Here is a 12,652-nt window from a genome sequence, read left to right on the forward strand (position 1 = left end):
GAAAAAAGAAAAAAAAAGAAAGAAAAAAAAAGAAAAAAAAAGAAAAAAAAAAGAAAAAAAAAAAAAGGAAAAAAAAAAGAAAAAAAAAAAGGTGCTTCAGATGTCACCTACAAGAAATGTGTTTTTGCTTTGAACTAGCTTTTGAGCCTTTGGGAGTAAACTATACGGCTATAAATCGATCATATTGGGGTTGGTTAGATAAGAAGTATAATGACACGAATTTTGGCTTTAGTGATAACTGTACCTGGTGGAATACTACACTTGTTAAAAATACGTATTTTTTGCAACAGTTGATTTACCGTTTAAATGTATCAATTTATTTACCTCAACAAGAATTGAGGGTGGTTGAGGGATTTATTGAAACAAGGTCTGTCTATATTGTTGTTTGTTATTCTTTTGTTACTTTTAGTGCCTTGCCTTTTACAATGTTTTCAGAGCTGTGTGGAACGCAGTATTAATGCTGTATTTAAAAAGAAAGGGGGAGGTGTTGGGGCTCTTGCTGTATTGAATGATTATACTGAACTCTGAAGCAAGTGGAAAAATACTGAAGAAATAAGACGAGGTTACGGCCAGAACAGTGGGATGAAGAAAAAGGAGCAAATTGCAGATGTTTGCTCAAAACCAAGGCCAACGGGACGTGATAAGAGGAGCTGGGAAACCGCAGAAAGGAGCCTACATGCCAGAACAAGCAGAAACAGAAATCTTCCCAGTAAACAATTGTTAACCAATCATATTATTATACGCTTGTAAAATAGCCAACCACATTATTGCACGCTTATAGAATGCCTTATAAAAGTCTACCTGGTTTGTACAATAAACGGATCAGATCTTGAACTCTGTGAGTATTTGAATCTGACTCCCGCTCGCCCGAAATGCCCGCAGCACCAGAGCACAGGGAAGAGTTGTCCAGAGCAGATGGAAAAAATTACTCGTGCACTTTATGTGGAAAAGGATGCGATGATTGACCGTTCAATACATAAAGCATGGCGTGGAAAGAAAAGTAGAGAGAAAGAGAGAGAGAGAAAGGAAAAGAAGAGGAAAGAAAGAAGAACAGAAAGAAAAAAAAAGAAAAAACGGAGACCAGAGCTCAGTGACAAGTCGTCCAGAGCGGATGGAGAAACTTATTCGCGCACTTTATATGGAAAAGGTTGCGATGATTGACCGTTCAAAACGTAATGCATGGCATTTAAAGAAAGGAAGAGAGAAAGAGAGAGAGAGAAAGGAAAAGAAGAGGAAAGAACGATGAACAGAAGGAAATAAAAGAAAAAAAGGAGCCCAGAGCTCAGGGACAAGTTGTTCAGAGCGTATGGATAAACGTGCTCGCCTACTTTATGTGGAAAAGGTTGTGATGATTGACCGTTCAAGACGTAAGGCATGGCGTGGAAAGAAAGGAAGAGAGAAAGAGAGAGAGAAAGGAAAAGAAGAGGAAAGAAAGTAAAACAGAAGGCAAAAAAAGAAAAAAAGGAGCCCAGAGCTCAGGGACAAGTCGTCCAGAGCGGATGGAAAAACTTACTCGCCTACTTATGTGGAAAAAGTTGCGATGATTGACCGTTCGATATGTAAAGGCATGGCGTGGAAAGAAATGAAGAGAGAAAGAGAGAGAGAGAAAGGAAAAGAAGAGGAAAGAAAGAAGAACAGAAGGAAAAAAGAGAAAAAAAGGAGCCCAGAGCTCAGGGACAAGTTGTCCAGAGCGGATGGAAAAACGTGCTCACCTACTTTATGTGGAAAAGGTTGCGATGAATGACCGTTCAATACATATGGCATGGCATGGAAAGAAAGGAAGAGAGAAAGAGAGAGAGGAAGGAAAAGAAGAGGAAAGAAAGAAGTACAGAAGGAAAAAAAAGAAAAAACGGAGACCAGAGCTCAGGGACAAGTGGTCCAGAGCGGACGGGAAAACGTACTCGCGCACTTTATTTGGAAAATGTTGCTATGATTGACCGTTCAAGACGTAAGGCATGGCATGGAAAGAAAGGAAGAGAGAAAGAGAGAGAGAGAAAGGAAAAGAAGAGGAAAGAAAGAACAACAGAAGGAAAAAAAAAAGAAGAAAGGGGCCCAGAGCTCAGGGACAAGTTCTCTAGAGCGGATGGAAAAACTTACTAGCCTACTTATGTGGAAAAGGTTGCGATGATTGACCGTTCAATACATAAAGCATGGCGTGGAAAGAAAGGTAGAGAGAAAGAGAGAGAGAGAAAGGAAAAGAAGAGGAAAGAAAGAAGAACAGAAGGAAAAAAAGGAAAAAAAGGAGCCCAGAGCTCAGGGACAAGTTGTCCAGAGTGGATGGAAAAACGTTCTCGCGCACTAAAAATGGAAAGGGTTGCTATGATTGACCGTTCAAGACGTAAGGCATGGCGTGGAAAGAAAGGAAGAGAAAAAGAGAGAGAGAAAGGAAAAGAAGAGGAAAGAAAGAACAACAGAAGGAAAAAAAAAGAAAAAAAAGAGCCCAGAGCTCAGGGACAAGTTGTCCAAAGAAGATGGAAAAACTTACTCGCGTACTTATGTGGAAAATGTTGCGATGATTGACCGTTCAAGACATAAGGCATGGCATGGAGAGAAAGGAAGAGAGAAAGAGAGAGAGAGAAAGGAAAAGAAGAGGAAAGAAAGAAAAAAAAAGGGAAAAAAAAGAAAAAAAAGGAGCCCAGAGCTCAGGGACAAGTTGTCCAGAGCGGATGGAAAAACGTGCTCGCCTACTTTATGTGGAAAAGGTTGCGATGAATGACCGTTCAAGACGTAAGGCATAGCATGGAAAGAAAGGAAGAGAGAAAGAGAGAGAGAGAAAGGAAAAGAAGAGGAAAGAAAGAAGAACAGAAGGAAAAAAAAGAAAAAAGCGGCCCAGAGCTCAGGGAGAAGTTCTCCGGAGCGGATGGAAAAACTTACTCGCCTACTTATGTGGAAAAGGTCGTGATGATTGACCGTTCAATACATTAAGCATGGCGTGGAAAGAAAGGAAGAGAGAAAGAGAGAGAGAAAGGAAAAGAAGAGGGAAGAAAGAATAAGAGAAGGAAAAAAAAGAAAAAAAGGAGCCCAGAGATCAGGGTGAAGTTGTCCAGAGCGGATGGAAAAACTTACTCGCGCACTTTATGTGGAAAAGGCTGCGATGATTGACCGTTCAAGACGTAAGGCATGGCATGGAAAGAAAGGAAGAGAGAAAGAGAGAGAGAAAGGAGAAGAAGGGGAAAGAAAGAAGAACAGAAGGAAAAAAAAAAGGTTAAAAAGGAGCCCAGAGCTCAGAACAAGTCGTCCAGAGCGGATGGAAAAACTTACTCGCGCACTTTATGTGGAAAAGGTTGCGATGATTGACCGTTCAATACATAAGGCATGGCGTGGAAAGAAAGGAAGAGAGAAAGAGAGAGAGAAAGGAAAAGAAGAGGGAAGAAAGAACAAGAGAAAGAAAAAAAAGAAAAAAAGGAGCCCAGAGCTCAGGGACAAGTTGTCCAGAGCGGATGGAAAAACTTACTCGCACACTTTATGTGGAAAAGGTTGCGATGATTGACCGTTCAAGACGTAAGTCATGGCATGGAAGGAAAGGAAGAGAGAAAGAGGGAGAGAGAAAGGAAACGAAGAGGAAAGAAAGAAGAACAGAAGGAAAAAAAAAGAAAAAAAGGAGCCCAGAGCTCAGGGACAAGTCGTCCAGAGCAGATGGAAAAGCTTAGTCGTGCACTTTTTTTGCAAAAGGTTGCGATGATTGAACGTTCCATACGTAAGGCATGGCGTGGAAAGAAAGGAAGAGAGAAAGAGAGAGAGAAAGGAAAAGAAGAGGAAAGAAAGAAAAACAGAAGGAAAAAAAAGAAAAAAAGGAGCCCAGAACTCAGGGACAAGTTGTCCAGAGCGGATGGAAAAACGTGCTCGCGCACTAAAAGTGGAAAGGGTTGCTATGATTGACCGTTCAAGACGTAAGGCATGGCGTGGAAAGAAAGGAAGAGAGAAAGAGAGAGAGAAAGGAAAAGAAGAGGAAAGAAAGAACAACAGAAGGAAAAAAAAGAAAAAAAGGAGACCAGAGTGTTGGGGCTCTTGCTGTATTGAATGATTATACTGAACTCTGAAGCAAGTGGAAAAATACTGAAGAAATAAGACGAGGTTACGGCCAGAACAGTGGGATGAAGAAAAAGGAGCAAATTGCAGATGTTTGCTCAAAACCAAGGCCAACGGGACGTGATAAGAGGAGCTGGGAAACCGCAGAAAGGAGCCTACATGCCAGAACAAGCAGAAACAGAAATCTTCCCAGTAAACAATTGTTAACCAATCATATTATTATACGCTTGTAAAATAGCCAACCACATTATTGCACGCTTATAGAATGCCTTATAAAAGTCTACCTGGTTTGTACAATAAACGGATCAGATCTTGAACTCTGTGAGTATTTGAATCTGACTCCCACTCGCCCGAAATGCCTGCAGCATCTGGTGACCCCGACGTGATCCGATGAGGGTCGACAGGATCGGTTAAAAGGTCAGGAGGATTCATTAAGGATCGTGTTACGAGCTGCGGAGCCGGCGAGGATCCTGCTGCCAGCGGAGAGCGAGCTGGGCGCCCGAAGAAAGGCGGAACGTGCACGGCTGACCGGTGAGTCAGGAAATTTAAGCAGGATGGGAATCACTGCATCAGTGGTGGAAAAAGCAATCGTAGACAGTTTGATGAAACTGGCAGAAAAAACTGAAACGCCAGTCTCACGGCAGGCAGTAGTTGATCTGCTATGTTGGAGTCGCCGCCGTGGTTACCTTGCTTCTACGCAAGATGTATATAATAATGAAACATGGAAGAAAGTAGGAGAGGACTTATGGGAATCTGTGCAAGTTGGGACTAAGGGGGTAAAGACTTTGGCTCGCACGTATCGAGCTGTACGGGGTATGGTCGTGCAATTACCACCCTGGTGTCCTGAAAAGGAACAAGCGGCGAGCGGCGGCGTGCGGCCCGGCAGGCCCCGTCCCGGTCGCGGTTTCTCTCCAAGGTGGCACCCCCCCCTCCACCCCCCCCCCTCCGATCGGCGCCATGGCGATGCAAGCGGCCAAGCGAGCTAACATCTGGCTGCCCCCAGAGGTCAATGGGATCCTTTATATTCGGAACCTGCCGTATAAAATCACAGCGGAGGAAATGTATGATATCTTTGGGAAATACGGACCTATTCGACAAATCAGAGTTGGAAACTCTCCTGAAACAAGAGGAACAGCTTAAGCTTCTCAAGGAAAAATACGGACTTGATTACAAACCCGCCCCAAAAAAAAAAAAAAAAAGAAAGAAAAAAGAAAAAAAAAAGAAAGAAAAAAAAGAAAGAAAAAAAAAAAAAAAAAGAAAAAAGAAAAAAAAAAGAAAGAAAAAAAAGAAAGAAAAAAGAAAAAAAAAAGAAAAAAAAAAAAAAAAGAAAAAAAAAAGAAAAAAGAAAAAAAAAGAAAAAAAAAGAAAGAAAAAAAAAGAAAAAAAGAAAGTAAAAAGAAAAAAAAAAAGAAAAAAAAGAAAGAAAAAAAAAAAAGAAAAAAAGAAAGAAAAAAAAGAAAGAAAAAAAAGGAAAAAAAAAAGAAAAAAGAAAAAAAAAAGAAAGAAAAAAAAAGAAAAAAAAGAAAAAAAAAAAGAAAAAAAAAAAAGGAAAAAAAAAAGAAAAAAAAAAAAGGTGCTTCAGATGTCACCTACAAGAAATGTGTTTCTGCTTTGAACTAGCTTTTGAGCCTTTGGGAGTAAACTATACGGCTATAAATCAATCATATTGGGGTTGGTTAGATAAGAAGTATAATGACACGAATTTTGGCTTTAGTGATAACTGTACCTGGTGGAATACTACACTTGTTAAAAATACGTATTTTTTGCAACAGTTGATTTACCGTTTAAATGTATCAATTTATTTACCTCAACAAGAATTGAGGGTGGTTGAGGGATTTATTGAAACAAGGTCTGTCTATATTGTTGTTTGTTATTCTTTTGTTACTTTTAGTGCCTTGCCTTTTACAATGTTTTCAGAGCTGTGTGGAACGCAGTATTAATGCTGTATTTAAAAAGAAAGGGGGAGGTGTTGGGGCTCTTGCTGTATTGAATGATTATACTGAACTCTGAAGCAAGTGGAAAAATACTGAAGAAATAAGACGAGGTTACGGCCAGAACAGTGGGATGAAGAAAAAGGAGCAAATTGCAGATGTTTGCTCAAAACCAAGGCCAACGGGACGTGATAAGAGGAGCTGGGAAACCGCAGAAAGGAGCCTACATGCCAGAACAAGCAGAAACAGAAATCTTCCCAGTAAACAATTGTTAACCAATCATATTATTATACGCTTGTAAAATAGCCAACCACATTATTGCACGCTTATAGAATGCCTTATAAAAGTCTACCTGGTTTGTACAATAAACGGATCAGATCTTGAACTCTGTGAGTATTTGAATCTGACTCCCGCTCGCCCGAAATGCCCGCAGCACCAGAGCACAGGGAAGAGGTGTCCAGAGCGGATGGAAAAAATTACTCGTGCACTTTATGTGGAAAAGGTTGCGATGATTGACCGTTGAAGACGTAAGGCATGGCATGGAAAGAAAGGAAGAGAGAAAGAGAGAGAGAGAAAGGAAAAGAAGAGGAAAGAAAGAAGAACAGAAGGAAAAAAAAAAGAGAAAAAGGAGCCCAGAGCTCAGGGACAAGTTGTCCTGAGCGGATGGAAAAACGTGCTCGCGCACTTTATGTGGAAAATGTTGCGATGATTGACCGTTCAAAACATAAAGCATGGCATGTAAGAAAGGAAGAGAGAAAGAGAGAGAGAAAGGAAAAGAAGAGGAAAGAAAGAACAACAGAAGAAAAAAAAAGAAAAAAAAGGGGCCCAGAGCTCAGGGACAAGTCGTCCAGAGCGGATGGAAAAACTTACTCGCGCACTTTATGTGGAAAAGGTTGCGATGATTGGCTGTTCAAGACGTAAGGCATGGCGTGGAAAGAAAGCAAGAGAGAAAGAGAGAGAGAAAGGAAAAGCAGAGGAAAGAAAGAAGAACAGAAGGAAAAAAAAGAGATAAAGGATCCCAGAGCTCAGGTAGAAGTTGTCCAGAGTGGATGGAAAAACGTACTCGCCTACTTTATGTGGGAAAGGTTGCGATGATTGACCGTTCAAGACATAATGCATGGCATGGAAAGAAAGGAAGTGAGAAAGAGAGAGAGAAAGGAAAAGAAGAGGAAAGAAAGAAAAACAGAAGGAAAAAAAAGAAAAAAAGGAGCCCAGAGCTCAGGGACAAGTTGTCCAGAGCGGACGGAAAAACGTGCTCGTCTACTTTATGTGGAAAAGCTTGCGATGATTGACCGTTCAATACATAAGGCATGGCGTGGAAAGAAAGGAAGAGAGAAAGGAAGAGAGAAAGAGAGAGAGAAAGGAAAAGAAGCGGAAAGGAAGAAGAACAGAAGGAAAAAAAAGGATCCCAGAGCTCAGGGACAAGTTGTCCAGAGCGGACGGAAAAACGTGCTCGCCTACTTTATGTGGAAAAGGTTGCGATGATTGACTGTTCAATACATAAGGCATGGCGTGGAAAGAAAGGAAGAGAGAAAGAGAGAGAGAAAGGAAAAGAAGAGGAAACAAAGAAGAATAGAAGGAAAAAAAAGAAAAAAAGGAGCCCAGAGCTCAGGGAAAAGTTGTCCAGAGCGGATGGAAAAACGTCCTCGCGCACTTTATGTGGAAAATGTTGCGATGATTGACCGTTCAATACATAAAGAATAGCATGTAAGAAAGGAAGAGAGAAAGAGAGAGAGAAAGGAAAAGAAGAGGAAAGAAAGAACAACAGAAAAAAAAAAAAGAAAAAAAAAGGGGCCCAGAGCTCAGGGACAAGTCGTCCAGAGCGGATGGAAAAACTTACTCGCGCACTTTATGTGGAAAAGGTTGCGATGATTGACCGTTCAATACATAAAGCATGGCATGGAAAGAAAGGAAGAGAGAAAGAGAGAGAGAAAGGAAAAGAAGAGGAAAGAAAGAAAAACAGAAGGAAAAAAAAAGGATCCCAGTGCTCAGGGACAAGTTGTCCAGAGCGGACGGGAAAAACGTGTTCGCCTACTTTATGTGGAAAAGCTTGCGATGATTGACCGTTCAATACATAAGGCATGGCGTGGAAAGAAAGGAAGAGAGAAAGGAAGAGAGAAAGAGAGAGAGAAAGGAAAAGAAGAGGAAAGGAAGAAGAACAGAAGGAAAAAAAAAGGATCCCAGTGCTCAGGGACAAGTTGTCCAGAGCGGACGGAAAAACGTGCTCACCTACTTTATGTGGAAAAGGTTGCGATGATTGACTGTTCAAAACGTAAAGCATGGCATGGAAAGAAAGGAAGTGAGAAAGAGAGAGAGAAAGGAAAAGAAGAGGAAAGAAAGAACAACAGAAGAAAAAAAAAGAAAAAAAAGGGGCCCAGAGATCAGGGGCAAGTCGTCCAGAGCGGATGGAAAAACTTACTCGCGCACTTTATGTGGAAAAGGTTGCGATGATTGGCCGTTCAAGACGTAAGGCATGGCGTGGAAAGAAAGCAAGAGAGAAAGAGAGAGAGAAAGGAAAAGAAGAGGAAAGAAAGAAGAACAGAAGGAAAAAAAAGAGATAAAGGATCCCAGAGCTCAGGGAGAAGTTGTCCGGAGTGGATGGAAAAACGTACTCGCCTACTTTATGTGGGAAAGGTTGAGATGATTGACCGTTCAAGTCATAATGCATGGCATGGAAAGAAAGGAAGTGAGAAAGAGAGAGAGAAAGGAAAAGAAGAGGAAAGAAAGAAAAACAGAAGGAAAAAAAAGAAAAAAAGGAGCCCAGAGCTCAGGGACAAGTTGTCCAGAGCGGATGGAAAATATTACCCGCCTACTTATGTGGAAAAGGTTGCGGTGATTGACCGTTGAAGACGAAAGGCACGGCATGGAAAGAAAGGAAGAGAGAAAGAGAGAGAGAAAGGAAAAGAAGCGGAAAGGAAGAAGAACCGAAGGAAAAAAAAGGATCCCAGAGCTCAGGGACAAGTTGTCCAGAGCGGATGGAAAAAACTACTAGCGCACTTTATGTGGAAAAGGTTGCGATGATTGACCGGTCAAGACGTAAGGCATGGCGTGGAAAGAAAGCAAGAGAGAAAGAGAGAGAGAAAGGAAAAGAAGAGGAAAGAAAGAAGAACAGAAGGAAAAAAAAGAAAAAAAGGAGCCCAGAGCTCAGGGACAAGTTGTCCAGAGTGGACGGAAAATCGTGCTCGCCTACTTTATGTGGAAAAGCTTGCGATGATTGACCGTTCAATACATAAAGCATGGCATGGAAAGAAAGGAAGAAATAGAGAGAGAAAGGAAAAGAAGAGGAAAGAAAGAAGAACAGAAGGAAAAAAAAGGAGCCCAGAGCTCAGGGACAAGTTGTCCAGAGCGCACGGAAAAACGTGCTCGCCTACTTTATGTGGAAAAGCTTGCGATGATTGACCGTTCAATACATAAGGCATGGCGTGGAAAGAAAGGAAGAGAGAAAGGAAGAGAAAAAGAGAGAGAGAAAGGAAAAGAAGCGGAAAGGAAGAAGAACAGAAGGAAAAAAAAAGGATCCCAGTGCTCAGGGACAAGTTGTCCAGAGCGGACGGAAAAACGTGCTCGCCTACTTTATGTGGAAAAGGTTGCGATGATTGACTGTTCAATACATAAGGCATGGCGTGGAAAGAAAGGAAGAGGAAAGAGAGAGAGAAAGGAAAAGAAGAGGAAAGAAAGAAAAACAGAAGGAAAAAAAAGAAAAAAAGGAGCCCAGAGCTCAGGGACAAGTTGTCCTGAGCGGATGGAAAAAACGTGCTCGCGCACTTTATGTGTAAAATGTTGCGATGATTGACCGTTCAATACATAAAGCATGGCATGTAAGAAAGGAAGAGAGAAAGAGAGAGAGAAAGGAAAAGAAGAGGAAAGAAAGAACAACAGAAAAAAAAAAAAAGAAAAAAAAGGGGCCCAGAGCTCAGGGACAAGTCGTCCAGAGCGGATGGAAAAACTTACTCGCGCACTTTATGTGGAAAAGGTTGCGATGATTGACTGTTCAATACATATGGCATGGCGTGGAAAGAAAGGAAGAGAGAAAGAGAGAGAGAAAGGAAAAGAAGAGGAAAGAAAGAACAACAGAAGGAAAAAAAAGAAAAATCGGAGCCCAGAGCTCAGGGACAAGTTGTCCAGAGCGGATGGAAAAACTTACTCGCGGACTTTATTTGTAAAAGGTTGCGATGATTGACCGTTGAAGACGAAAGGCATGGCATGGAAAGAAAGGAAGAGAGAAAGAGAGAGAGAGAAAGGAAAAGAAGAGGAAAGAAAGAACAACAGAAGGAAAAAAAAGAAAAAAAGGAGCCCAGAGCTCAGGGACAAGTTGTCCAGAGCGGATGGAAAAACCTACTCGCCTACTTATGTGGAAAAGGTTGCGATGATAGACCGCTCAAGACGAAAGGCATGGCATGGAAAGAAAGGAAAAGAGAAAGAGAGAGAGAGAAAGGAAAAGAAGAGGAAAGAAAGAACAACAGAAGAAAAAAAAAAGAATAAAAGGGGCCCAGAGCTCAGGGACAAGTCGTCCAGAGCAGATGGAAAAACTTATTCGTGCACTTTATGTGGAAAAGGTCGTGATGATTGACCGTTCAATACATTAAGCATGGCATGGAAAGAAAGGAAGAGAGAAAGAGAGAGAGAAAGGAAAAGAAGAGGAAAGAAAGAAAAACAGAAGGAAAAAAAAGAAAAAAAGGAGCCCAGAGCTCAGGGACAAGTTGTCCAGAGCGGATGGAAAAACTTACTCGCGCACTTTATATGTAAAAGCTTGCGATGATTGACCGTTCAAGACGTAATGCATGGCATGGAAAGAAAGGAAGAGAGAAAGAGTGAGAGAGAAAGGAAAAGAAGAGGAAAGAAAGAAGAACAGAAGGAAAAAAAAGAAAAAAAGGAGCCCAGAGCTCAGGGAGAAGTTGTCCAGAGCGGATGGAAAAAATTACCCGCCTACTTATGTGGAAAAGGTTGCGATGATTGACCGTTGAAGACGAAAGGCACGGCATGGAAAGAAAGGAAGAGAGAAAGAGAGAGAGAGAAAGGGAGAGAAGAGGAAAAAAGAACAACAGAAGGAAAAAAAAGAAAAAAAGGAGCCCAGAGCTCAGGGACAAGTTGTCCAGAGCGGACGGAAAAACGTGCTCGCCTACTTTATGTGGAAAAGCTTGCGATGATTGACCGTTCAATACATAAGGCATGGCATGGAAAGAAAGGAAGAGAGAAAGGAAGAGAAAAAGAGAGAGAGAAAGGAAAAGAAGCGGAAAGGAAGAAGAACAGAAGGAAAAAAAAAGGATCCCAGTGCTCAGGGACAAGTTGTCCAGAGCGGACGGAAAAACGTGCTCGCCTACTTTATGTGGAAAAGGTTGCGATGATTGACTGTTCAATACATAAGGCATGGCGTGGAAAGAAAGGAAGAGAGAAAGAGAGAGAGAGAAAGGAAAAGAAGAGGAAAGAAAGAAAAACAGAAGGAAAAAAAAGAAAAAAAGGAGCCCAGAGCTCAGGGACAAGTTGTCCTGAGCGGATGGAAAAACGTGCTCGCGCACTTTATGTGTAAAATGTTGCGATGATTGACCGTTCAATACATAAAGCATGGCATGTAAGAAAGGAAGAGAGAAAGAGAGAGAGAGAAAGGAAAAGAAGAGGAAAGAAAGAACAACAGAAAAAAAAAAAAAGAAAAAAAAGGGGCCCAGAGCTCAGGGACAAGTCGTCCAGAGCGGATGGAAAAACTTACTCGCGCACTTTATGTGGAAAAGGTTGCGATGATTGACCGTTCAATACATAAGGCATGGCGTGGAAAGAAAGGAAGAGAGAAAGGAAGAGAGAAAGAGAGAGAGAAAGGAAAAGAAGAGGAAAGGAAGAAGAACAGAAGGAAAAAAAAAGGATCCCAGTGCTCAGGGACAAGTTGTCCAGAGCGGACGGAAAAACGTGCTCACCTACTTTATGTGGAAAAGGTTGCGATGATTGACTGTTCAATACATATGGCATGGCGTGGAAAGAAAGGAAGAGAGAAAGAGAGAGAGAAAGGAAAAGAAGAGGAAAGAAAGAAAAACAGAAGGAAAAAAAAGAAAAATCGGAGCCCAGAGCTCAGGGACAAGTTGTCCAGAGCGGATGGAAAAACTTACTCGCGGACTTTATTTGTAAAAGGTTGCGATGATTGACCGTTGAAGACGAAAGGCATGGCGTTGAAAGAAAGGAAGAGAGAAAGAGAGAGAGAGAAAGGAAAAGAAGAGGAAAGAAAGAACAACAGAAGGAAAATAAAGAAAAAAAGGAGCCCAGAGCTCAGGGACAAGTTGTCCAGAGCGGATGGAAAAACCTACTCGCCTACTTATGTGGAAAAGGTTGCGATGATAGACCGCTCAAGACGAAAGGCATGGCATGGAAAGAAAGGAAAAGAGAAAGAGAGAGAGAGAAAGGAAAAGAAGAGGAAAGAAAGAACAACAGAAGAAAAAAAAAAGAATAAAAGGGGCCCAGAGCTCAGGGACAAGTCGTCCAGAGCAGATGGAAAAACTTATTCGTGCACTTTATGTGGAAAAGGTCGTGATGATTGACCGTTCAATACATTAAGCATGGCATGGAAAGAAAGGAAGAGAGAAAGAGAGAGAGAAAGGAAAAGAAGAGGAAAGAAAGAAAAACAGAAGGAAAAAAAAGAAAAAAAGTAGCCCAGAGCTCAGGGACAAGTTGTCCAGAGCGGATGGAAAAACTTACTCGCGCACTTTATATGT

The sequence above is a fragment of the Falco peregrinus genome, chromosome W (genome assembly GCF_023634155.1).
Source record: "Falco peregrinus isolate bFalPer1 chromosome W, bFalPer1.pri, whole genome shotgun sequence".
Lineage (NCBI taxonomy): Eukaryota > Metazoa > Chordata > Aves > Falconiformes > Falconidae > Falco > Falco peregrinus.